General features: G+C 44.8%; 1 protein-coding gene and 1 long non-coding RNA gene across 9 annotated transcripts in view; one reads left to right on the top strand and one right to left on the bottom strand.

Moving 5' to 3' along the window:
• The window catches only part of AFG2A (AFG2 AAA ATPase homolog A), a 222232-nt gene that overhangs the window by 122866 nt on the left and 73673 nt on the right, over window positions 1–25693 (top strand). The window lies entirely within an intron of this gene.
• On the bottom strand, window positions 12405–25251 carry LOC140514607 (uncharacterized). Of its 2 annotated transcripts, none has more exons than XR_011970733.1 (3): window positions 25007–25251; window positions 23316–23502; window positions 12405–12881 (listed from the first exon to the last, which is right to left on the bottom strand). It is a non-coding gene; the product is annotated as an uncharacterized lncRNA (long non-coding RNA). The 2 variants fall into 2 exon arrangements; XR_011970732.1 differs by lacking the exon at window positions 25007–25251 and adding an exon at window positions 23935–24018.

Below are 25693 nucleotides of genomic sequence, written 5' to 3'. Positions count from 1 at the left end.
CCTCCTCCTCCTCCTTCCCCACCCCACCACATGCGGTCCCTTTCTTAGCTTCTCCAAGACTCCCCGGGTACAGAGGGGCAGCTGGCCCACCTTGTTGCTGGGGCTCATTGTGCTGGTGAACTCTCTAGGCTGTGTTGCCCATCCATAGCATTATTTCTTGTGGTTATTATGGGTGTCTGAATCTCACTTTCTCTGCTTCTAAATCAGAACTTTTTAACGTGGAGGTCCCTGAACTTTAAAAAAAAAAATGGATAATATATTTCAATATAATAGTTTTCCTCCACAATCCTTTGTCTTTTTTTGATGCATTTAAAAACATAATTCTGAGGCAAAGTCCAGGCTGCCAAAGGGGTGCCTGACACAAAGAAAGTGAAGAATCCTCTCTCTCTTTGTCTGTCTGTCTGTCTGTCTGTCTCTGTCTGTCTGTCTCCCCCTCCCTCTTCTCCTTCTGCTCTCTCTCTTCCTCCTCTCTTTCTCTCTCTCTCCCTCCCTCTTTCTACCTCTCGTTGCCCTGGACAACTAAGTCTGTAAATTGCAGAGAAGGGGTTGATGTGCAGTGACAAAGGGCCTGGGTCCTGTCCCTATCCGCTGTCCTATATATACATGTAGACGCATGTATCTTGTATTGCTGTCAGGGCCAGGTTGCCAGTACTTTCCAGAATGCTGCTTTGCGTTACTGTAAAGCTGGTAAGAGACACTACAATCGTTCTACCTGGCATAGGTGAGGCTCCGTGACTTATTGGGTTGACAGTGCCCATTTCAACCACCCTGACTTCAAAGCACTCATTCTTATCCATTAATGAGTGGAACAGAGGATTTGGGGAAGGGTTGAAGTCTCTCAGAAAGATGTAGTAACTGCTTGGATGAATGACACATGGAAAGAAAATTGGCAAATATTAGGGTTTTTTGGTTTTTTGGTTTTGCTGGATTGCTGTAAGATCCAAGGTATCAAGGACCTTCCAGGTCCGTGTTGTCCAATGTGGTCATCAGGCATCTCTTTTTGCTCTGTCACTTTCTTTGTCACAGGGAAGGGTTCAGTTGGCAGCAGGAGGGACGGTGTTGAAATGTCTCTGAGCCGAAGACCAAAGGCATCAATAAAAAGTATTTTTTTTAATCTAAGGCAAACCTATTGATAGGTACAATTCTTCTTTGTATACAAAGCCGAAAAAGATGTCTGAAGAGATTTAGTGTTGAAATTTGACTACTGGGTACATGCTTAAACCAGTCTCCCTCTCCCAGAAGAATTTGATGATTAGGTCCCCCCCACCTTAGTTATGAACTGCTTCATGTTTCCTATACTCATAAATTCCCTTTTGTTGTTCAGTCGTCTCAGTCATGTGTTGACTCTTCGTGACCCTGTTTGGGGTTTTCTTGGCAGACACTGGAGTGCTTTGCCATTTCCTTCTCCAGCTCATTTACTGATGAGCAACTGAGGCAAAGAGGGTGAAGTGTCTTATGAGGGTCACATAGCTCGTAAGTGTCTGAGGCTAAATTTGAACTCAGGACTTCCTAGGCTTGGTGCTCTATCCATTGCACCACCTAGAATGTAAACGCTTATGTGTAGAACCTGGGTCATTTTTCATGGGCCGGCCATTGTGCAAATTGGCAGCTTAGATCTGCTAAAGCATCTAGATGATGGATGTAAAATTTGAAAAACAAAGAAATGATTTTTTAAAGCATTTCGTGGAAGACATTTCCATCAGTCTAATTGGCCCAGTATGTTTGTCTTCCTCTTTGTAAGCAAGCATTAATTTTTCCTTTAAATTGACTCTCTGAATTGTGTAAAGTGGTTATCATTATTCCATCTGGAGCCTAGTTTGCATCCACATTTGGCCAAATGCTCTTTGACTAAGGCATGTCTGGGGTTTTTTTTGTTTGTTTCGGGTTTTATTTTTTGCATGTAGACCCTGCAGAAGTAAACTTTGATGGAATAACGATGATTGACATTTCTGGAGATACTAAAGGTGCATAGCCATTTTGTAGGTGAGGAACCAGACTTCTTGAGGTTAGCAGGTTTAGGGTGAGATAGGGTAGGATTTGAATCCACGTCCCTCTGATTCCAAGCCAGCATCCTCATCCTCTCTACAGAGCCAATAATGATAGGTTTTAAGAAATAAAAGGTACATCTTGTTCCCTAGTACCACCTCTTCACTATGGAAGCCAATTTCAGATCAGGGTCAGGGAAAGCCACCTCCTGGAAAGCTTCAAGATGCAGAAGGAAGGAGAAGGACCCGTGGTGTTCCAAGGCAGGATGACCATTTGCTCTTGAGGGTGTAGTATGGCTTTTTAGTGGGTTCATCATTTCAGAGCTGGGAGGAGTCTTCAAGGCCATCAGCTCCATCTCCATCATTTTAACGGATGAGGAAGCCAAGACCTACATCAGCCAGGCTGAAGTGGCAGGGTCCACTGACTCCACACTCATCTCTCCTTCCAGTCTTCCTCCACTGATGGCAAGACCTTTTACAATTCTGAAATCCTGTCATTCTGTTGGTCTTTGCAATGGACAAGGAAGGTGAAGAGTTCAAATGTTAACCCTCCTTTTCATAAGATCATACATTTAGAACTGGAAAGTCCCTTAGGGACCATCTAATCCAATCCCCTCTTTATACATATGAGGAAATAAAGGCTCCCAAAGATTGTAACTTGCCCATGCTTGAACAAGCTAGCAGGCAGGATTTAAACCCAGTTCTTCTGACTCCAGATCTCTCCCAGCGATGCTACCTATGAACTCCCTTATTTTCATCTTATGGATCCTTCCGTCATCTGCTGTTCCAGTTTCATTTGCTAGGATAAAGTTTCCCATACATTACATACAATCTGTGTTTCTGTGTTAATGTGAGCTGGATGAATGACTTTCATCCCCAGAGGGAACTCCCAGTATGGAAATTTCCATCACAGTGCGGATCAGCAATTCCAGAATGTGTTTGTTTCATGAGGCTCTTTCCCCAGTGTGAAATGACCTGCCAGCTTCCTGGCCTCAAAGAGAAAGCCCCAAGTTCAGATCTTGCTTCTTCAGCAGCCTCAGTCATTCAGGGGGAACAGAACATAAAATCAGATCTGCTTTTCTCGCAGTGTTTAGGTCTTTCTCTCTCCTAATGTAGAAATGCCCCCACTCAGTCATAAAGAACCCTTCTCTCAAACATTTGATGAAGCAGTCTTCACGTGCACACTCATGCCTTCCTGAACTGAGCAGGGCTGAAAAGGAAAAAAGAGGGCGAATTGGCAGCAGAATTGAGCGTCCCCCAGTGCCTCGTGTTCCTTCAGACAAGGAGACGTTCAGGGCAGCAGTGCAAGCTTCGTTCCATCCCCATCCTTCCTTTGCTTTTCTGTCTTTCCTGGGTCAAAAAAGGGCATTATTTCTTCCTCCTTGGAGGCTTCCTTGAGCATTGGCTTGTCCTGGACTGAGTAATATGCCTTCCTTTCTGAAGTGCAGGCATCAGAGGTCAATTCTGAACCCTTGGACCCATGTTATACCTGTATTATAAGGCAACGTCACTCCTGCTTTGTTTCCTGGTACCAGTTTCTTAAGCATGTTGTGGAATTTGGAGAAATATTTGCCACTCACAAGCTTAGTGATAAATCCTGCTTTTTGCCAGGATGAGAAATGGGAAAACTTCCTGTGCATGGGAGCCAGCAGAAAATAGCACTGAAATACGAAGCATCAGACAGAGGGTTAGAGCGACGAGGATGCTTTATGGGCTTTATATGGTGCCATCTAAATTCAGTTTGAGCCCTCCCCCCCAAAAAAGAAAAAGATGATGGATTCCTTTTCCATAAAGGAATCGGTGAATCAACGAGAATTTATTATGTGCTTGTCCTGTGCTAAACCCTGGGGATAGAAGGACAAGAGAAAACATGAGCATTTCGTAGGGGAGACAACTGCATATGTAAGTGTATAAGAACAAAAGGGAAGCATTTGATGGTAATATAATAATTAGCCAAGCATTTTATTAGATGCTTATGTCCCGGGAAGCTGTACTAAGGTATGCGGCATACAGAGACAAGACTGAAGCAGTTCCTGTCTGCAGGGAGCTTTTATTTTAGGGGAGGCAGCATGTATACATAAAATTATTTTCAGAATTTCCAAAGTGTGGGATGGGAAAAGAAAAAAAGAAATTTACATGGTAACTTTTATGTATTTAAAAAGAATAGCAAGCTGTACATAATAGATTTGTAGTTTCATGTGCAATCATTTTTTAAATTATACTGTTGTGGACATGCTTGTCTTATTCCATAAATTAAAAATAAAATAAATTTAGAAAGAAGAATTTCAGAAGTGGGATGGGTTTTGGTGGACAAAAATGATTTCTGTTTGGGGCATGTTGAGTTTGAGATGCCTGTGGAATATTTTGTTCAAAATGTCAAATTTGGGGAAGGAAACAGGCATTTATTAAGTGCCTGCTGCATGCTAAGCACTTTACAAATATCTCGATTAGGAGCTGGAGAAGAGTAACTGGATCTCAGGGGAGAACTGAAAACTGAATGTATAGATCTAGGAATTATCTACATGTAGTTGAGAATTGAATCCATGGCAGCTATTGAGATCTGGGGAGAAGAGGGCTCAGAAGAGAGCATTGGGGGTGCATGGATCCTCAGAGGGTATGATAATAGTGCGTGTGCAAATAACGATTTTACAAAGCAAACTGAGGATGAGTAGTCAGGTAGGAGGCCAAGAGAGAGGAGTGGCATGAAAAACAAAGAAGGAGAGGGACAGGGGCAGGGTCCTCAGCAGCAGGGAGGTCAGGAAAGATTAAGAAATTCAAAACAATTTGGAAGTCAAGGGATTACTGATATCATTGAACATGAAAATTTTGTTTGAGTGATGAGGGTTAGTTAGAAGTCAGAGGTGGACGCTACAGTCACAGAGTCTTTCTTTTTCTTTCAAGGAGTTTGACTGAAAGAGAAGAGATGTGGGATGATACACGATGGATAGTAGAGTCAAGTGAGGAATGGGGAGTGTTGGGCAAGGAGAGGAGGAACCAGTAGATACAGGGAGATTAGAGTAAAGGCAGGTTAGAATGACTGTGGAGGCAATCTGGTGAAGAGTATGAGATGGGATGGGATCCAGGCACAGTAGAAGCATTGGGAAAGAGAAGGACCATCTCTTCATCAGAGGAAAAGGGAAGAGAACAGGGCATACCATCTGAAAGATGTGTGATGGAAAGAAGGGAAGAAGAGGCAAAGTATGGCAGGATCCTCAGCTGAGAGGTTGGATGGAAAGCTTGAGGTGAGAAGAGATGATTTGGGTTGGTAGTTGTAGATTGGCTGATGATTTTGGTTAGAGGGGACCTCATCGGGAGAGGTTGCTCAGTGATAATGGCAGGGAGAGAACCTGGGGAACAAGGTGTATTCCAACTCCTTCCCCAGGGTCAGTGAGTCAGAGACTTTGAACAAGGGTGCATCTGGTACTAGATCAACATGGTCATGGATCCAGTGCTGTCTGGGAGATGCCTCCTGATTCTGTGAGCAACAGAAAAATATTATAAACACAAGAGGAAGAGGTCTAAAATGAAAGGCGGTTTATGAATTGTGGAATGGGAATTTCATAGTGCACAAGGTGGATGAGGTGGCAAGATCTGGAATGGGCCAAAACAGGGCGAGAGTTGATGTGGGTGTAAGGATAAGAGTGTAGGAAACAGGGTTGGTGATGAAAGGGGATTCAGCATCATCACTCCTGAGAGTGTAAGAGGATGCAGGACTTTGCTAGCCATAGGAAAAAGGACACAGCTCAGGTGAGAAGAATGTTTCCCATTAGCTGGCTTCACCTTGGTTTGGAGAGGTGGAAGTTAGGGGTGGGCATGCAGGAGGTGGAATGTCATCCTCTCTCAATTTATGACCGTGATGAAGTTGTCTTCTGGATTCTTAGTTAATGACAAGAAATTTGCTATACTGCTTACAATATAAAACTTCCCTGACTTGGTGAGAGAGATTAGGTGTATTCATTCATTCATTTGTTTGTTTATTCATTCACTCATTCCTTTGTTTGTGCTCTAATATCCTGTAAGAGGCTTATCCTTTTCAGCAAGGATAGAAGACATCCAAGCCTAGCCTAGTTGATGGTGCTGAGTTGAAGTCAGAGCACCTGGGTTTAGCACTTCCCTCTGCTACTAAAGTCATTTACCCTCCCTCTTGTGTTAGTTTCCATAGAGTAGGCTAGTTCTGCATCTGAGTCTCTAACCCTGTCAGGAATTTCATTAGACAAATGCCCTCATTGTCTGACATTTCAGAGTGGGTCTCTGCACTCAGACTTCAATGCTCCTTTTAACAAAGCTCATCATCTTGTTCTCCCATGCAGTGTTGTTTTGTTCTCATGGTCACAGTGATACTGTGACTAACTACATGGTATCAAAAGGTGTTATTTCCCCTAACAGAGAGAACTGTCAAATTAAGTCTTAAAGGTTTGATCTCATTCTCCTTGGCTTCAGTTTTCCTCAGCAAACACTGACTGACTCCTTGCTGTGTATCAGTCTGGGTGCTAGGTGCTAGGGATACAAAGATGGAAAGCAAGCAGTCACTGTCTCCAAGGACTTTCCAGTCAATAGGATGAACCTATGCACACATGCACATACACTCTCCCCTCTGCCCACACACCACACAAGTCATTGGGGAGGGGCACTATGAGCTTGAGGGATCAGGAAATGCTTTGGTGGACACTTGCCCTTGAGCAGACCTTTGGAAACCAGTCTCAACCAAAGGGTGAAGGTGAGAACTATGTGTCTTCTAGCTTGGGGATGGTCAGGGCCAAGGCCTGCTGGTGGTAGCTGGACTGTTCTGTACAAGCGACAGCAATCAGGCCAGTGTGGTTGGAGGGCAGAAGTGGGGACAAGGAGGAGAGAGGGAAACACCTCTTTATTAGCACCAGCCAGGCACCATTGAGCATCTTATAAATATGATTTCATGAGAGGCAGGTGCTATTATCATCCCATTTTTACAAGGAAAGAATGGAGGCAAATAGAAGTGACTTGCCCAGGGTCACACATCTAGTAAGTGTCTGAGGCTGAATTTGAACTCAGGTCTTTTTGACTCCAAGTTCAGTACTGAAAGTAGTAATGTATAATAAGCCTAGAAAGGTATACTGGAGCTATATCGCTAACAGCTTTAAATGATGAACAGAAGAGTTTTTATTTTATCCCAGAGACAACAGGGAGTAACATCTCTCGGCTGGCCTCCCTCTCACCTCTGACGCCAGTGATGCTGTGAAGGCAACAGACCTCTCCTCATGGCCTTCCTTCCTCACTGGTACCTGCCAGTCACATTGGAAGAAAGAGCAGAGGTTCTATAGTCCAACCCATACGTGCAAAAGGAGCCACAGCCTTTGCTTCAATACCTCCAGGGGAGGAAGACAAGTCATCAAACTACTTCTGTTTTTCTACATGACCTTCCCAAACAGGATTGCTGCCTGAATATTTTCCTGTTCTACCCATTATTGAGAATTCTATGTCCACAGCCTGAGTTATGATGATGAGAAATGGTCTTGGGACTTGGCTTCCTATGCACATTTCTGGTGAATATTATACTGTGGACCTGAGTTAATTCAGCTTAATTTTTTTTTAAAGCCTTGTGACATGGATTTCATCTGCTGCCAAACTGATCTTAGTAGAAAGTCCCTGACAAGAGCTGATACAATGGATGCTTTCTGGTCCCAGTGGCTCTCGTTTTTTCCAAATGCAGCTGGGGAAGACAACTTTCCCTTGTCCCAAGGCAAGAGGGAGAGGAAGTGAGGAATGCCTCTGTGGGGGATGTTTCACAATCCCACGTGTGTACAAGGAGGGATTATCGATTTATGTAGGGCAGATAGTAGATAGGTTTTTGAGGCAAGATCACATGCTTGATATCCAATTGGAGTTTAACAAAATTGCTTATTAAGATAAGAATCTAAATCCTCTTTGAAAGGCATCACAGCCTTGCAGAGCCTGGGTAACAGGTTCCTCTCAGTGCTGAACTGCAAGGTCTTCAGACCAGGTTCCCCTGGTTGGTCCTGTCTCCGTGGCCTCTGTCACATTGAGGAGCAGAGCTCTGTTTGGTCTTCCCTCTCCGTGGCGACAGCCAGTCTGATCCCTCCTGAAGCCAAAGGGCCCTTCCCTTTGCCAGTCAGAAATGCCAGCCAGCCATTTCACTGCCTTGGCCAGCATTATTTCCAACACAAATGCTCCTTTCACCTAACTGACCTGCCTCCTACCCAGGTAGCCTGGGTCTCAGGGTCTGCTTGGTGACTCTGAGCTGATGGGTTTTATTAAATACCATAATCAAACAATAAAAAAAAAAAAGATGGACATTGAGTCCTAGGAATAAGAAGCTTGTGCAATGAGTGAATGAATGAAATAAAACTCATTTATGAAGCATGTGCTATGATAGGCGGTGCTATTAAGTCCTGGGCTCAATCCTGTCTCTGACGTACATGAGGTGCCAATAGGCTTTGGTAGGTGGCGTTTCCTTATTCAGGAGGTCTCTGTAGCAATGAAATCACCAGTTTCGTCCCTCTCCTCTTTGCTCAGTGCTGGAATTATAAACCCAAGCAAGAAAGGCAGTCCCTGACCTCTAGGTGCTTCTATTGGATTAGGAGAAGACAACACAGAGAGATGACAAGGGGTTGAGGGAAGAAGGCAGGCCAGGGAGGGGTGCCAGAAGTATGGTTACTGGACCCAGGTCGCTGCTCCTAGAAGGCAGAGGGGATAGTATGGCATGCAAGCATCCAGCAAAGGCAATTGAGGGTGAAAATGCTTCCTTGCTTTTGCTTAGACTAGAGTGTCTTCATCCGTGGGATGAGGCGATTCCAAGGTTAGGCTTGAATGATCTCTAAGGGCCCTTTTCTATAGACTGTGATTCTGTCAGTATCTCAGCAGCTCAGTCTTAACTCTTGGTGCTTTATAGAAGTGTAACATCATGGATAGAGAGGGCTAATGTGCTGTCAGGAGGGCCTAGGTTCAAATCCGGCCTCTGATACTTATACTGTGACCTGGACATGTAAATCCTCTAACCTCCCCATGTATCCGTGTGGCATAGAGAATGGCATACTGGAGGTGGGGACAGGGAAATGAAAGTGCATATCCTTAGCTGTGCGGCCATAGGCAAGGCATTCACTTTCTCCAAGAAGCCATGAATACTTCATATAGAGTACATAAATACATAATCTCCTATATTTTGACGGGTCCCTCGTGTTCTTGTAATTTTGGAAATAACAAGGTGATGTCTTTTGTTGAGAAAGATGGGATTTGCATCAGATAGAAGCTGGCAGAGTGGTTGGCCAGTAATTGCTGGGCCATTGTTAGATGACTGATAATTTTAGAGCTTTTCCGGCTCTGTCAACTTTCCAGTTTTGCAGAGAAGCCATTATCAATCACCTCCTTTGATGTAACTATTCTGACTCTCGTTGGATTCGTGGAAAACAAGCATCTTTGTTCACATTTGATCCAACTTGGCTTCTATTTTGTTGGACTTCCTACGGTTACATGCCTTACTTGGAAAAGACCAGAAATTTCTTTCTTCTTTGGTGATTTTTTCTGTTTTATTTCCTTCTTGTTTCTCAAATCTCTATAGTGTAACTTTTGATAGATGTTGAATTTTTCATGTTGTTCTGTCTAATGCTTTGATTCCTTATATGGCCATGGCCTTTTGGCTTTCATTTGCAATTTTTGATTGAGGTTACTAACAATCTCTGCTGTCACTTTCCCTTACGTCCCATAGTTCTTTCTTTTTTGCTGCCTTTACTCTGACTCTTGGTGTTACTGCTTTCTCCTGCTTGAACCCGCCAGATAGTGATTGAAAGACTCACTCAAATGTTGTCTGAGTCTTCGATAGTCCTCTCAGGCCGCTGCTTGGTATTCTGGAATATTGAGCTCAGCCCTTGATCTTCTGGGTCCTTACTGTGTTCGGAGCCATGAAGTATGCTGTTGATTTGTTCAGGTCTCAGAATATTTTTTTGTGTTGTCCAGTCATAGTGGGAGAGAACCTTAATTCATGGCAGGGATGGCAGATAACATCTTTTTTTAAGTGCTCAGTGTTAATCTGTTTAAGCTACTAATTGAATGTATGCCTTAAGACTTTAAAGGGGACTCTTCCTGATTCCATCCTGACCATGGCCATCTCCTTTTTTAAAAAAGCAAACATTTTTTGTTTCATTAAAAATTTCCCAGTTACAAGTAAAAAAAGTATTTTAATATTCAGTTTTTATGATTTTTAGTTCCATATTCTCTTCCTCCTGCCTATTCCCTCACCCCTTGAGAAAGCACACAATAAAATTTCATTTATACCTGTGAAGTCATGCAAGACATATTTCCATATTAGCCATGTTACAAAAGAAAACACACACATGCAAAGAAAAATAAAGTTTTCTAAAGTCTCTTTCAGTCTGTATTCAGAGATCACCAGCTCTTTCACCACAGAGGGATAGCATCCTTCCATCATGGGTCCTTTGGGCTGTCTTCGAATTGTCTTGGGCCATTCCCTTGATCAGAGCAGCTAAGTCGTTCACAGTTGCTCATCTCTATGGCATTATTGTTACTGTGTACGATGTTCCGGTGCTGCTCGCTTCACTTTGCGCCAGTTCATAGAAGTTTTTCCAGGTTTTTCTGAAACCATTAAGCTCATCATTTCTTACAGCCCAGTAGTGTTCCATCACAACCATATACCACGGCTTGTTCAGCCATTCCCCGCTGGATGGGCATCCCCTCGATTTCCGGTTCTTTGTCCCCACCCAAGAGAGCTGCTATAAACATCCCGTTCACATTCAGAGCTGTAATTACTATTTGTGAATTTCCCCCATCTTATTCTTACTCGCTATTTTCTTTCTCAGCCTCTCTTTTTACTCCGTCCATTACCTTGTTTTCTCTCTCCACTTCACCTACCTTTCCAAGAGTTCACTCATCTCCTAATCTTAATCCACATACCCTTCCAAAAGTCCCCCATCCTCCTAAATCCCAAACCACATATCCCTCTAAAAGTCCATTCCCCAACCTGTCCCCCATTTTTTTCACCTCTCTTCATGTTCAGAAGACTTCTACCACCTTCCAGATGAGAGTAAGGTTCCAACATTAGCAGCCCTCCACCCCCACCTGCTTCCTCTGTATTAGTACTTCCTTTCATGCTGTATTTTTAGAACCCCTCAACTTACAGATAAAGAAACTGAGGCCCAGCTTCTCCGAAGATTATTTAGTGGAGAGAGAGTTGGCGGAGCCTTTTGTCCACATTGGTTGAGTGGTCATGTTCTTCCCTATGGTTTTATCCCCTTAATAAATGAGACAATCTTTGTAAGACCCTTAGCATGGTACCTGTACATAGAGGTCACTTAATAAATGACTGGGGGGGGGGAGCATCATTGAATCTGACCCTGGTTTCTGGTGAGTGCTTGTTGAATTGAATTGCCTTGCCTGGGATCCCACTGTAGGAAGTTTGGCTGGAAGCTGGGCCCCTAGATGTAGAACAGAGAACGTTGGGTTGGGAGTCAGAGGTCCCAGACTTAAACCCCAGCTTACTGGTTGTGTGACCTTCTTATGTCTCTTTACCTCCATGGGCCTCAGTTTCCTTATCTGTAAAATTGGTACATTAAGCCATATGGCCTTTGAGGTCTCTTGTAGATATAGGTTCCTAAGTGCTTTACCCCATGGGGCCTCAGTTTCTTCATGTACAAAACAGGGCGGTCAGATTGGATGACCTGAGAAATTCTTTCCTGCTGTAATATATAGCCTTGCTGCTCTATTCCGTGAACTCCGGGGCTAAAATTATACCTTCCAGTTACATTCCATTTCCTGAGTGTTTGCCTGGCAGGAAACCCTGCTTCTGAGTTGTGGCTTGAAATGAGCCTGCCCCAATAATCAGGGCCCAGGATCCTTTGTGGGATGTTAGAAGAGCGCATTTAGGGTTAGTGCTGCAGAGAGCTGCAAACACAGGGGAGGAAGGAAGAAACCACTGATCGATCAGCTGCAGGGGCAAAGCCAGCACGCCACCCATGCCAGAAAAGAAGGCTCCTTTAAGTCCTGGCTCTTTGGGGCACAGGAATGAGGCACTCACTTCTTTCATCTTTCTTGGTCTCTTCTTTCCTCTGCTGGGTATTGAGCCTGACATGGAGGTTGGGTAGCATGGTAGCATCAGTCAGAGCCTCACAATTTAGCATCAAATCAGTAAAACACAGGTCTTCATCCTAAGAGAGGGGCTGCTCTACTCTCATCTCAAGAGATGCCTCTGGATTCAGAAGTTTAACGTAACAGTTCAGCCAGTATCTAAGCCCCAGATTCCTCAAACTAAACTCTACCCTTCTATTAAGGAAGCCCAGAACCCTTTGACTTCCTCATTGTGCCAGCTGCTCTTTCGTCCCTGATGGAACTTGAGGTCCTGGATCTTTTTCAGCCAGAAATGTTTCTTGTCTAAACTAAGAATCTAGACAACTTAACAGTGAAAGAAGTGAGCGAGTTAACGATGAACCATTAGAAAATAAAGAATCATACATTGGGAAAGTTTGTAGATCTTTATTCTTGAAGAAAAAGAAAGCATTCTCTGTGGTAAGCACTTGGTTATCGTTGTATTCCAGTAGGAAGAGCCTTAGATGGACATCAGAAGGCCTAGGCTGGAGGCCTGGCTCTGCTTCTTCAATTCTGGCTGACTTTAAGGCCTTACCATCTCCAGACCATGGGCACCATCTTTAACTCTCCTCTCTCTTCTATTCCATCAGGCACCAAGGCCTATAGAGCCCCCTCCAAGGGGGCTCAGCATCATTTCCTCACTTTTCCTGTTGCCTCCATTTTGATACAGACCCTCCTTACTGCCTAGACTGTTGCAATAGTCATCTTACGGATCTCTCCTCTCCTCTGTCTTTCTTCTGGTCGCTCCACCACATTGCTGGCATGATCATCATTCTCTTACATGGGTTTACCCATGTCACTGCTGTCCTAAAAAAAAAAAAAATCTTCCTTTTAACTTAACTGTTCCCTGTCCTCTGTGTGATAGTATTCAGACTACTCTGCCTGGCATTCAAGACCTTTTTGCAGTTTGACACCACCATCCCTTTCCAGCCTTCTTTCCTGTCCTCTCCCCCATACCCTTGATGCTCCAGTCAAGTTAGACCATCCTCTGCTCGTTGTGACTCCCTCTGTGCCTTTACTGGTGTTGCTGCCCTATGTCGGGAATGCCCTGCCTCTCCTTAATTCCCTCCCATCCCACTCAGATAGCTCCCTATCCTGGAAACTCTCTCGATTTATACTTTTCTGATGTTCTTACTCTGTGCTGTTTTGTACTATCATTATTTGAGTGTGTTAAATCTTCCCCTTCCACTAGATTATTTCAGTTGGTAGTCTCATCTGTTCCTGTAGTTTCGATTATTTATCTGTTTGGACGGCTCAACTCTCTTTGTGCAATTCTCACCTGTCTCTGGACCTCCGTTTGCTTATTGAACATTTCCAACTGATGATCTTAAACCCAACATGCCCAAAGTTGAATTTGTTGTCTTTCCCTCCAAAACCCTCCCCTCTTCTGAACTTCCACCTCACTGTCAAGGGCACCCCACCCTCCCAATCATCCAGGCTCACTCCCTAATATCTTCACTCTCACCCCCTCCATTCAATCAGTCACCAAGTCCTGGCAGCTTTACCTTTGAACTGTCTCTTGCCCATGCCCCCTTCTGTCTTCCAGCACTGTCACCATCTTGGTGCGGACCCTCATTGGCTCCCACCTAGACTATTGCCACAACCTGCTGTTCTCTGCCTATTCCACCCTTTCTCCATGCAGCATTCCAAAAATGCGTACCACCCCCTCTTCAGTAAACTCCACTGGCTCCCCGTCACTTTTAGGGTCAAATATAAAATCATCTGTTTGGTTCAGAATCCTTCACAAACTCTTCCCTCTCCCCTTCCCCCTGACCCAGTGTTCTCATGCCTGCCCTCCCCTCCACACACTCTCTGTGCTCTTGCTTCCCTCTCTGGCCCAGCGTGTTCCATGGCTGCTCCCCAGGACTGGAGCCCTCTCACTCCTCATCTTTGCCCCCTAGGCTTCCTTGGTTTCCTTCTTCACAGAGCCCTTCCCAGTCCTTAATCTTACAAGGTCACCCCCAGGTTACCCTGGGCTTCCTTATTTGTACATAGTTATTCGCGGGTTCTCCCCATCAGACTGTGAGGTGCTGGGCTGTAGAGGGTGGTTTTTGGCTCTGTTTGTATCATCAGCTCTTAGCCTAGGGGACCATACGTAATAGGCACTTAATAAACATTTGTTAATCACTTGACTGTAAGCTCCATGAGGACAAGGACCACAGCGTCTCTCACTCTCCCTCCTCCCCAGCACAGAGGTCTTGCCACCATTCTGCCCCAGCTGTTTGCCCTCAATTAGGGCTAATAGATCTTTGTTGGATTTAATGATGATTTGTTTCTTTTCATTTCTTAGGATCATAGGTTTAGAACTTGGAGGAACCTTAGAACCGACTTCAATGTTAGCCAACCTTCTGATTAAGTATGACATGACAGTGATTATGGGATGATTATTAGACAATAAAGCAGTTCAATGGATTCAGAATTGGTGGGATGGCTTCATGCCAAGAATAGTGGGGAATGGTCCAGTGTGAGAATGGCAGGAGGTCTCCAGTGGAATACCACAGGGATGTGTGCTTTGTGACTTGGTTAAAGGCATCCATGGTATGAATGACCATCAGGTTAACAGATAGCTCCAAGCAGGGATGAAGGACTAACACAGTGATTGGCTAAATCAAAGAAGATGAACTCCTTTGCAAATATGGCCACAAAAAAATCAACTCTACAAGTATAGATATGGTGGTATGTATGGATAATAGTTCTAAAAAAATATCTGAGGGTCTTCATGGCCCACAAGCTCTGTGAGTCCACAGTGTAACATGGCAAATCAGAAATCTCATGGCACCTTGGCCTGCATTAAGAGTGGACTAGCATCCAGGAATAAGGAGAGGATAGCCCATGGTCAGACCCCCTCTGGAGTGTGGCTTTCAGCCCAGGACACCACAGTTTAGGAAGGAATAGTCAGAGGAAGGTAGGCAGGATGGTCAGTCTTCTTAAGTTCATGTTGCCTCAGAAGGATCCATTGAGGGAACAGGGCGTATTTTGCCTGGAGGAGGAAAGACTCGGGAGACATGACAGCTATCTTTGAGCAATATTTGGAGGACCATCAAATGGACAGCCAATGAGACTCATTCCAGGTGGTCCCAGAGGGCAGAATCAAGAGTAATGGGTAGAAGCTGAGAAGATGTTAATTTAGGCTTAATGATTTAGAAACACGTCCTGTCTGTTAGAGCTGTCCCAGAGTAGAGTGGACTACCTGGAAATCTGGGGGGTTCCTCCTGTTGGTGGTCTTTAAGCAGACACTACCTGACCACTAACTGGGTATGTCCTAATGAGGATTCTTTTGGACTAAATTAAGGACTCTCCCAAATCTGAAATGCTTTGATCAGTCCCAAACTCACTCATTTTCCAGATGTGGAAACTGAGGCAGGTGGTGGGTCAGTGACTTGTTCAGAATCACGTAGCTAGTACTTTGTTGCGGTAAATTTGAACTCAGGTTTTTCTAGCTCTCTCCCTTTGTATCCACTCATAGGAATGACCTGCCAGTTAATCATCATTAAGCTATCCTGATCTATGAAGGAAAAACAAATGATGGGAAGATATACTGTGGTCTGAGGATCAAGTGTAAATCTCTAGCTTCTTCCTGTTTCTTTCACCCACTACCTGTGAGACCTTGGATTTAATTCCTCTGAAACTCAGTTTCCCTATCTGTCAAATTTCTATTCAGAGATTTTTCAGTCATTTCTGACTCTGTAATCCCACTTGTTTTGTTTGTTGGCAAAGATACTGGAGTGCTTGGCCATTTCCTTCTCCAACTCATTTTACAGATGAAGAAACCGAGGCAAACAGGGTGAAGTGATTTGCCCAGCTTCACACAACTAGTAAATATCAGAGGCCACATTTGAATTCAGGAAGACGAGTCTTCCAGATGTCAGACCCAGCCCTCTATACACTGTGCCACCTGGCTGTTCCATCTGTCAGATGGGGACCATGATATTTATATTTTGAAAGAATGTTTTAGAGACAAGGACGCTAAAAATGGAAGGGCCTGATACCCAAATGTCAGGCGTTAACTTGGCTGCTGCCCAGAATGGCTGCTGTATCTTCCGGATGGCCCAGGCCATGTTCCTGTCCCCATTCCTCTGCAAAGGCGAGTGAATTTTAGCCAAAACCGTAAGTGGCCTGTGTAGTTTCTACTCTGTGAATCAGATCTTTGAGATCATCGAGTTAACACTGCAAATTTGGGGGCGGGTGTGTGGGTCGTGGAAGGGAAAGGGAACCTGAGGCTTTTTGTTCTCACCTCATGATCACTCATTTTGTTGGGTTTTGAGATATGTCATGCATTGGATGTGTTAATGGAACTCATGAAAACGTAGAGGAAGTACAGAGGATAGAACAGTAGACTTGCAATCTTGAATTGCATCCAGCTGTGTGACCTTGGGTAAGTCTCTTTAACCTCTCTCTGCCTCAGTTTCCTCATCTGTAAAATGAAGATAATAGTAACCAGGATTGTTATGAGATCACATGAGATAATAAATATAAAGCACCTTGCAGATGCTTATTTTTCCATCCCAAATGACTCTGCTTAGTTTTTCCTGTATGAGGCGTCCTCAACACTTTTTCCACTCCCTCAGCTGCCTCTCCCTTCTGTGGGAGGGCTGGGGTGGGGGACAGATAATAAATGCCCCCTCAAGCCTTCTTTTATGGGGGGCTCAAATCAGAAATTTGTAGGTGACACATCATGTGTCTATGCAGGGAACCCTCAGCTGCCCTCTGTTCCTCTTCTCTTCCCATTTTGTCCTGTCTTCTCTGGTTAGATTGTAAACTTCCTGGATTCAGCAGCTGTCCTTTTCTTATTTGTATCACCACTGCTTAGCATAGTGCCTGGAACACGGTAGAGTCTTAATTAAACCAGAAACCTTAAAGCGCCATATACATGCTAGCTATTAAAGATATGGGGCTGCTGACGTTTCTCAGGAGGTCATGGGGACAGGCCACGGTTTTGGCACTGCGGGGCTGATGGAGCAGAATTTTTTTTTTCTTTTTTCAGTTTATTCATTTAAGCAACTGAAGCAAGAGATCAGAGCCATTGTAGCCAGACAGAGAAGAGCTAAGCCCACGTGGCATGCTTTTACTTAACTCTTGCGTTTTAGAGAAGAAGGTTGGGGCCATCACCTGAGCCCTCCTTTGGATGGGTTTTGCAGTGGGGTTTGGCCGACCTCCAGGGATCCGCACCTAGGAGCTGTGTCATGCTCTCCAGAGATAACCATCGCTGCGTTCTTTGTGCAGTGTGATCTCGGCTTCAGGGGAACATGTTCTGACAGCAGCGACATGAGAGAGAGGCCACGCTGGTTTCCTGAAAGGGAGCATGCCGTCTAGACCTTGCTGCTGGTTGACAGCTCATCTTCCACATGGATTTCCCTTTTCCATTTTTTCCCGCAGGCTCTGCCTGTCAGATTGTGGTAGATGTTTTGTCTTTGGTGCCTCCATGGCATTGCCCCCCGGACTGTGGCCTTTTGTTGGTACAGTTCACCTCAGCACATTGGCAATAATGATATTTATAGTGCCTTTGAATGTCTGCTGGAACCCCTGAGCCTCTAAGGTGATCATTATGGCCATTATTATCCCTGTTTTACTGAGTCCAGGTAGCAGAGTCAGGTTTTGAACTCAGTTCCTCTGACTCCAAATTCAGGGCTCTTCCCACGATGCCACAGTTTTCCAGACGTTAAACTTTTATTCATTTATTCAGCAAACAAGTATTTTTTTTTTTAAAGTGCCTACTGACCATTGACCCTGACATCATGGTGCCATTTTGATCCTCTCTGAGCGTGAAGGACAAACGAGTTTTAGGCAGACAAAAATCAAACGGTCCCATCAAGGAGTTAATGCTCTGCTGCATGATATATAAAATTCACCTACAAAGTGACTTTGGCAGGGAATAGGGAAGGGAAGACACATACTCACGATTGGGGGTATTAGGAAAGACCTCAGGACCCTCCCCCCAAGAACAGGACAGTCCAACTTTCCTGCCGTGTGCCTAGAATTGGAAGCTGCTTGCTCTCCCATAATTCTTTTCAAGAGAATAGCGGAATTAAATGTGCAAGAGTTTTAAACGTCATTCGGTCGTCGGTACAGATGGGATCCTTTGTCCGCAGTTCACAATTAGCAACTGAAATTACTCTTACCTAAATTATCCTTCCCCCAGTTACACAGTCATAGGCTACATACACACCTCTGTGTGCTTTTAAGGTCCCTCCCATCAGCCTCTTATCTCTGAATATTAGCTATTAATATCACACATGGTAATTGATTAAGCAGCTGAAGAAAACTGGGAAATAATGAACATAAATATTCATTTTACACATCATAATTCACTCTGCCATTGTTTAAAAAAAATCCTCAGGAAGCCAAAAAGCCAATTCTGATCGATTTCATCGTTAGAATACATCATACATTCAGTAATGAAATTACCATGAGTAACATTAAAAACATTTGAGCTGACCATGTGGGAGCACGCTTTACAACTTTGGTATCCGTGTCATATAACAAAAAGGTCTGCCTAAAATTATTATAACGGGTGTTGATGTCCTTTCTGACGTCCATGACTGGTTTACATACTTCAGGATGGTGGTGTAATTGGGTCATTTGCAGTGGTGTCTGACTCTTCGTGATCCCATCTGGGGTTTCTTGGCAGAGATACTGGAGGGGTTTGCCATTCCCTTCTCCAGCTCATTTGACAGATGAGGAAACTGAGGCAAATGAGGTTAAGAGACTTGCCTAGGGTCACCCAGCTAAACCATTCATTGGGTTTCTTACCGCTTTTCTTTCTCCTTACTTTTTCACTCTTTCTGGTCTTTGCCCTGATTTATCAGTGGGCTCACTCCCCATAGAGAGCAGATTCTGAGATAGCTCCAGGACTGCTTTCCTGTCAGTAAATACATAGTGTTTCACTTTTTGTGGTGTTTTTTGGTGTGTGGCATTCCCCCCCCCCCCGCCCCATTCCATTTTTTTCAAGAAAGTGCTCCTGGTCTAAGGGCATGAGACTTGTGTGTCGTCTCTGCGTCTTTGCCCTCTCTTCTTCCTTTCTCCTGACCCCTGCTTTCTCTCTCTCTCTGTCTCTCTCTCTCTGCCTCTCTCTCTCTGTCTCTCTCTGTCTCTCTCTGTCTCTCTGTCTCTGTCTCTCTCTCTCTCTCTCCCTCCCTCCCTCCCTCCCTCTCCCTCCCTATCCTCATCTTTGCATCAAAGTGACTGAATGAGAGTGTGATTTCTCTTCATTCGTTGACCTCTTTAGAGTTCTCCTAGAATTTATGCTCTACTTCATCCCAAGCAACCAGTGTCAAAGCCTAAGCAATGACTGTCTTCACAATGGACTTTGGGCAAAAACCAGGTATCTTGTGAACTAATGGTTCTTGTTTCCATTACAAGTTTGACAAAACCATCTCTGCCAACGCTTTTCTCTCCAAGGAATATCTGTGAACCATCCTCCCATCTCATGGCAGTGTACTCCCTTCTTCTGCAGAGTGGCCAGGGAGGCAGCATAATGTGCTAGGAAATAGTGTTTTTAGACCAACTGTAAGCTTTAATCTGGAGGTGGGGGAGAAGGAGGGAGGGAAGGAAAGAAGGAAGGAGAGAAAAAAGAGGGAGAGAGGAAGGGAAAAAAAGAGAGAAGAAAAGAGAGAGGGAGAAAGAAAGGAGAGGAGAAAAAAGAGGGAGGGAGGGAAAAAGAAAGGGAGGGAGAGAGAAAAGAGAAAGAGGGAGGGCGAGGGAGGGAGGGAGGGAGGGAAGGAGAGAGAGAGAGAGAGAGAGAGAGAGAGAGAGAGAGAGAGAGAGAGAGAGAGAGAGAGAAAGGGGAGAGAGAGAGGGAGAGAAATGCATTTATTATGTGCTTACAACGCACTAGGCACTGGTTATACAGATGGAAGCCGGACAACCCTAGCCTTCAAGAACCTTCCATTGGGTGGGGTGAGGTGAGGAAGAGTAACTCTAAATGTGAGATCCTTGCCTGTGACAAACAAGGAGACCTGCTGCTGGAGTAGCTGTATCATATCAATCCTGACATTACTTCTATTTTATTTTTTAAAATTGCACTGTTAAAAAAATAGAAAGGAAAGAAACCTTTCACAATTATGTTGGATGAGGAGGAATTTCTTAAACAAGTGATAAGGGAGATGATAAAAGACATTTTTAAGGACATAAAATTCAAAGGCTTTTTCATAAATAAAATCATAACAACAGCGTTACGAGAGAAACGTTAGAAGGGGAGGTGGAATTGCATCAGATATCTCCAGTGAGAGACAGATGGACAAGATGTACGGGGAGATTGACACGTTTGTATGACCATGAGCCACTTCCTGGTACATAATTAGTCAAAGGATATGAACAAACCATTTTCTTTAATGGTGTGCAAACTGACCACATGAAAACACTCCAAATAATAGAAATTAAAACAGGCCTGAAGCTTCACGTCACCCACACAAATGGGCTCCTCCCCCCCAAAATAAAAAAAAGCTGAAAACATCCGTTTGTGTTGGAGGGACAGGCTATGGGAAGCCAGGCATGCTGAGTCCCAGGATGGATCTGGGGAGTGATCCAGCTAGTCTGGATTTCAGTCTGGAAGGAAAATGGCTCAGCTTTTCAGCAGCCTGATTAGTGGATGTCTGCTCCCAAGGAAGTAAAAGAAAAGAGGTGAAGTGTGGACCACCTTGTTCATCACAGCAGTCTAGGGGCAGAGAGCTGGAGGGGTGGGGGGGTGCCCCTTGCTGGGGAATTATGTTGTAAGAAATGATTCCTGGGGAGAAGCATGGGAAGATTTGTATAAACTGATGCCCAGCAGAAGAAACAAAACCTCTATAAAGATGATGAGGATGATCATTTCTACAGCTTCCCTGTGTGCCTGGCACTGTGTTAAGTGTGCTTTATAATTCTTACCTCTTGATCCTCACAATGACCCTGTAAAATTCCCATTTTACAGCTGAGGAAACTGAGTCAAATAGAGGTTAAGTGACTTGCCCAAGGTCACACAACTAGAAAGTGTATGAGGCCAGATTGGAATTTGGATCTTACTGACTCCAAACTCAGCCTTCTCTACCCACTGCATCCAAAGGTACCTCATCTACCCACATATTTGTGCCTTCTATAGCAATGGAAATGAAAAGACCAGTGGAGACCACTATTTGGGGAACTGCCAAATTGCTTTTCTTAAAACAAGATCTGACTGTGGCCTCCCAATCCTGAAAACTCTCCAGTGGTTACCTGTCACCTCTACAATAAAATACAAAGACCTCAGTTTGGCATTGAATCCAGCTCCACCATTCTTGTGCCTCTCAGGGTGACCTCTTTCCAAACCTCGCCATTCCATTCAGCCCTGGCCAGCCGGGCCCTGTTTCTTCATGACACTCACTGCTCAGGAGCCTCCTGTCCCACGAGGCGTTTCCCAGCCTGTCTAACCATGGGTGTCTTCTTGACATTACTTTGTGAGTAATCTTTCTTTCTCTGTTTGCATATTCTACTCCCCACTACCTATAGTTTGGAAGCTCCTTGAGTAATGGGACTATCCTGTTTCTGTCTTTTCTTCTCTAGCACCTAGTCCAGTGCCTGGCACTTGGTAGGTGCTTCATAAAGGCTTGTTAAATTTGCTAGGTGGTGCAGTGGAAAGAGTGCCAGACCAGTAGTCAGGAAGACTCATCTTCCTGAGTTCAAATGTGGCCTCAGATACTCACTAGTTGGATGGACCTGGGCAAGTCACTTCACCCTGTTGGCCTCCATTTCCTTATCTGTAAAATGAGCTGGAGAAGAAAATGGCGAACCACTTTAGCATCTCTGCCAAGAAAACCCCAAATGGGGTCATGAAGACTCAGACATTACTGAAACGATTGAACAACAAAAATTCGCTTTTGAGAGGCAATGTGATCTGTTGGAAAGAGCACTACCCTTGGAGGCAGAAGATCTCACCAGGATTCCTGACTCTCCCACTTTCTAGGGCTTTGGGCAAGTTCTCATACCTCAAGGAGCCATAGCTTTGTGGCAGTCGTAATCCTTCAACTGCCTTCCTGGGGATCATAATAATAGCTAGCATTTATATAGCCCTTCCAAGCCTTCATGGCACTCCTACATGAACACTTGTATTAGCCCATTTGATTCTTACAACAAGCCTGTTTTACAGGTGAAGAAACTGAGGCACAGGACAAGTGACTTGTGTAGGGTCACACAGAATGATGTGGATGGGAGCAGCACTCGAACTCAGGTCTTTCCATCTCCAAGTCCGTAACTCTATCCACTTTGTCACCTCTAGGAGAAATGCAAGAAGGCAGCCAAGTCCTTGCCTGGGTTCACCCAAGGAGCAAACACCAGGTTCCCTGACTGGGACCCCAGAATCCTTTCTGTTATACTAACTTGCCTCCAGGATTTCTTCCCTCTGTATACCCATCACTTCTCTGCATGGCACTGATTATTTTCAGGAAAGGAAGAATGAGTTTGTCAAGTGTGGGGGTGGGGAACCTGTGGCCTTGAGGCCACATGTGACCCTCTAGGTCCTCAAGGGTGGCCCTTTGACTGTAGTCCTCTAGATCCTCAAGTGCGGCCCTTTGACTGAATCCAAACTTTACAGAACAAATGTGGATTCAGTCAAAGGGCCGCACTTGAGGATCTAGAGGGCCACATGTGGCTTTGAGGCCACAGGTTCCCCACCCTTAGTCAAGTCGTTGAAATCCAGTGGATTGATGGAAGCATCTCTGATGAGATTGGTCCCCCAGTCCAGAGGTTCTTAACCATTTTTGTTGTGTTGTGTTTCACTTTGGCAATCTAGTGAACCCTATGGATGACTTCTCAGAATAATGCTTTTAAAGGCATAAAATAAAATAGGTTTACAGAGGGATTTACCTCTATTGAAATACAGTTATCAAAATATTAAAAAAAAACCAAAACAAGAACGCAACACTGCCTGAAGTTAAGAGGTCTTAGTCAAAAATGGGAAGGAAGTGTTTCTTGGCCAGGAAGGAGTTGGGGGTGGGGGAAAGCCAATTAGTAATGATGTTGGACACCTTGGGTCCACCTATGGGTCTTGGCCATGAGGTGTATCTTCCTCGAACTGCTTTCCAGGGCCTCCTTTCACGCACAGGGGCTGTAGGCTTTTGTAGAGCAATGCATGGTTCTGCCGTATTTCCACCTCCCCCTTCCCTTACCCCCATTGAGTGAATACAGGCAATCATCCCAATTTCCAAATTCCTCCCCGAGATAGAGCTCAGTAACTATTTGCAGCTGCGTCCCAAGGGGCCCTCCCTGCTTCCTGTGGCCTTGGGATCCACTCACAATTGATAGCATCAGCCTTCCGCCCATGTCATAAAATATGCACTCTGATGTGACGGGAGGTCTGCAGCGTCCATGTCCTCGGGGGAGCTGGTGAAACATGACTTTTTCCAGAGAAAGAAATGAGAGAGGCAGCAGGGGAAGGCAGGGTTTCCGGTTTGAATTCCTTTTCTTTCTTTTTTGTTGGTTGCTATAAAAAAAATAGAAATGGTTTTAAGAAAATTGTTTTTGCATCTTTCACTTTTTCTATCACCCTCATTTCTAGCTATATTCATCCTTCCCCCCAATTCCTCAGTGAACCATCCCCTATAAACTAAATACTTTCTTAAAAATGTAACATTGAAAAATTGTGCCCCCCCCCCAAATCTGTGAATTCATCATAGAGAGAGTGTTGAGGAAGCCCCTCTTCCAGTATAGACGGGTACCTGCGTTTAGCTGGGAGGCTTAGGGAGTTGTCTGGGGACACAGAAAAGGGAAGGAAATGGTGGGATTTGAACCTTGCCTGGGCTTTCTAACTGCCAAGGCTGCCTCTCCAGCCATGCCAGCCAGGCTGCCTTTTCATATTGCTCAGTAGGGAGAGGAAGGAAGAAAAGAAGGCAGGGGGTGATGGTGGTGAAGCTACCAGCAAAAATCCAAGAGCTTGGTCTGTGCCGGGTTCTGGGCCAAGAGCTTCCCCATCCTCATTTCTTTTGATCCACATGATGGTCCTGTGAGGTGATGGAACAACAACCACAAGAGCTGGTATTTATGGAGCACTTAGTATGTGCCAGCCACTGGCAAAATGCTTTCCAGTTATTATCTCATTTGATCCTCACAGCTGCCCTGGGAGATGGCTGCTATTATTCTCCCCATTTTACAGATGAGGAAGCTGAGGCAACAGGGTTCACACAAGTAGTAAACATCTGAGACTGGATTTGAATTCAGGTCTTTCCAGCTCCTGCCCAGCACAATGTGCCACTTTGCAGAGGGTGGAAACAAAGATAGAAAGAAGGAAGGAAGGAAGGACACATGGATGGATGGGTGGATGGATGGATGGATGAATGAAGTGGTTGGTTATTGCCTGAGTTGTTCTGAAGATCAAATGAGATACTATTTGTACAGAACTTATAAATGCTTGCTATTATTATCTATGATTAATTATGCGTGTGTTTGTCCTTCATTGCCAAAGAAGACCGTGCCATCAGAGAAATAATGACATGACTTGCACTTGACTTTGTTTTGAGTGAGGGAGGGCTGTGCAGCTCACCAGCCTCACTTCTCCTCCAGAGACATCTGAATCCAGTGACCAGATATTCATCAGGATGACTGGAGATGACCCAGGATGAGACAATTGGGGTTAAGTGACTTGCCCAAGGTCACCCAGCTAGTGAGTGTCAAGTGTCTGAGGTGAGATTTGAACTTAGGTCCTCCTGACTCCTGCATTGGTGCTCTATCCACTGCACCACCTACCTGCCCAATTAAAAGATATTATGAAGGACATACGCATAGGAAAGAAGGTTGGCAGATCATGTAGCAAGCAGAAGAGATGCTCAGCTGGGCAGTCCCCATGCTGCACTCTGGCCATCTCTATTGGAATTTCCACATGCACAGTATTATGTAATGTACCCAATCCCCCCAGATCTGAGCTCTCCCTTTTACAGTGGAAGGACCTTTGGATCAGATTGAAGCCCAGTCAAAATATTCTTTCTCTTAACCTCCAGTCTTCCCTGGTTCCTTCTGAGAAACACATTTGTCTTGGAATGGAAAGATGGTGGTTCTGTTAATGGCCTTCTTTGATCCCTACTGGAGCCCCCCCAAATTGACTTGTAGCCTTTACATTGAGCTGTTTTAACAACACCTTTGGGAGAAGGGGCCCCAGTACTTAGGGATGTGTCTTGGTTTTCTTCCAAATCCTTCAGAACACTGGGATTGGTTGGACAGTGGCTGGGCCCTGTTCACAAAGGTTGAACATTCTAGAATTGCTTTTTCCCACCAGTCCTGTGTGGAGGCCTGTATCCTCTGGGGATCCCACAGTAGAGTTTGCTCATGTTCTCTGTGTGCCCCTACACATGGCTTCAATCTTTGGTGCTGTGGCCTTTTCACTCTGTCAGGGGACTTCCTCCAGGACTCCAGCTGGCTGTTTCTGAAGGTTGTTTCCATGAATGCAAAAAGTCCCCCTCCCCCCTTGCCCCTCCCCCCACCCACCCCCCTGCTCCTTCATTCTTTGCAGAGAGCTAGCTGACAGGAGTGAGCAGGGCCGGCTTGGGCAGGGTTGTACCAGATACTTCACCTGTGGCTTCCTTCCTAATATTAGAAGCAGTCATTCACTTCCCCTCATGCTGCGTCTCGGTTTTCTCCTTTGTAAAATGAAAGGTTTGGACTTAATGGCCTGAATTCACATA

This window comes from Notamacropus eugenii, chromosome 7, assembly GCF_028372415.1.
Source record: "Notamacropus eugenii isolate mMacEug1 chromosome 7, mMacEug1.pri_v2, whole genome shotgun sequence".
Classification (NCBI taxonomy): domain Eukaryota; kingdom Metazoa; phylum Chordata; class Mammalia; order Diprotodontia; family Macropodidae; genus Notamacropus; species Notamacropus eugenii.
The sequence above is the reverse complement of the archived record's forward strand: the minus strand, read 5'-3'. Positions and strand labels throughout refer to the sequence as shown.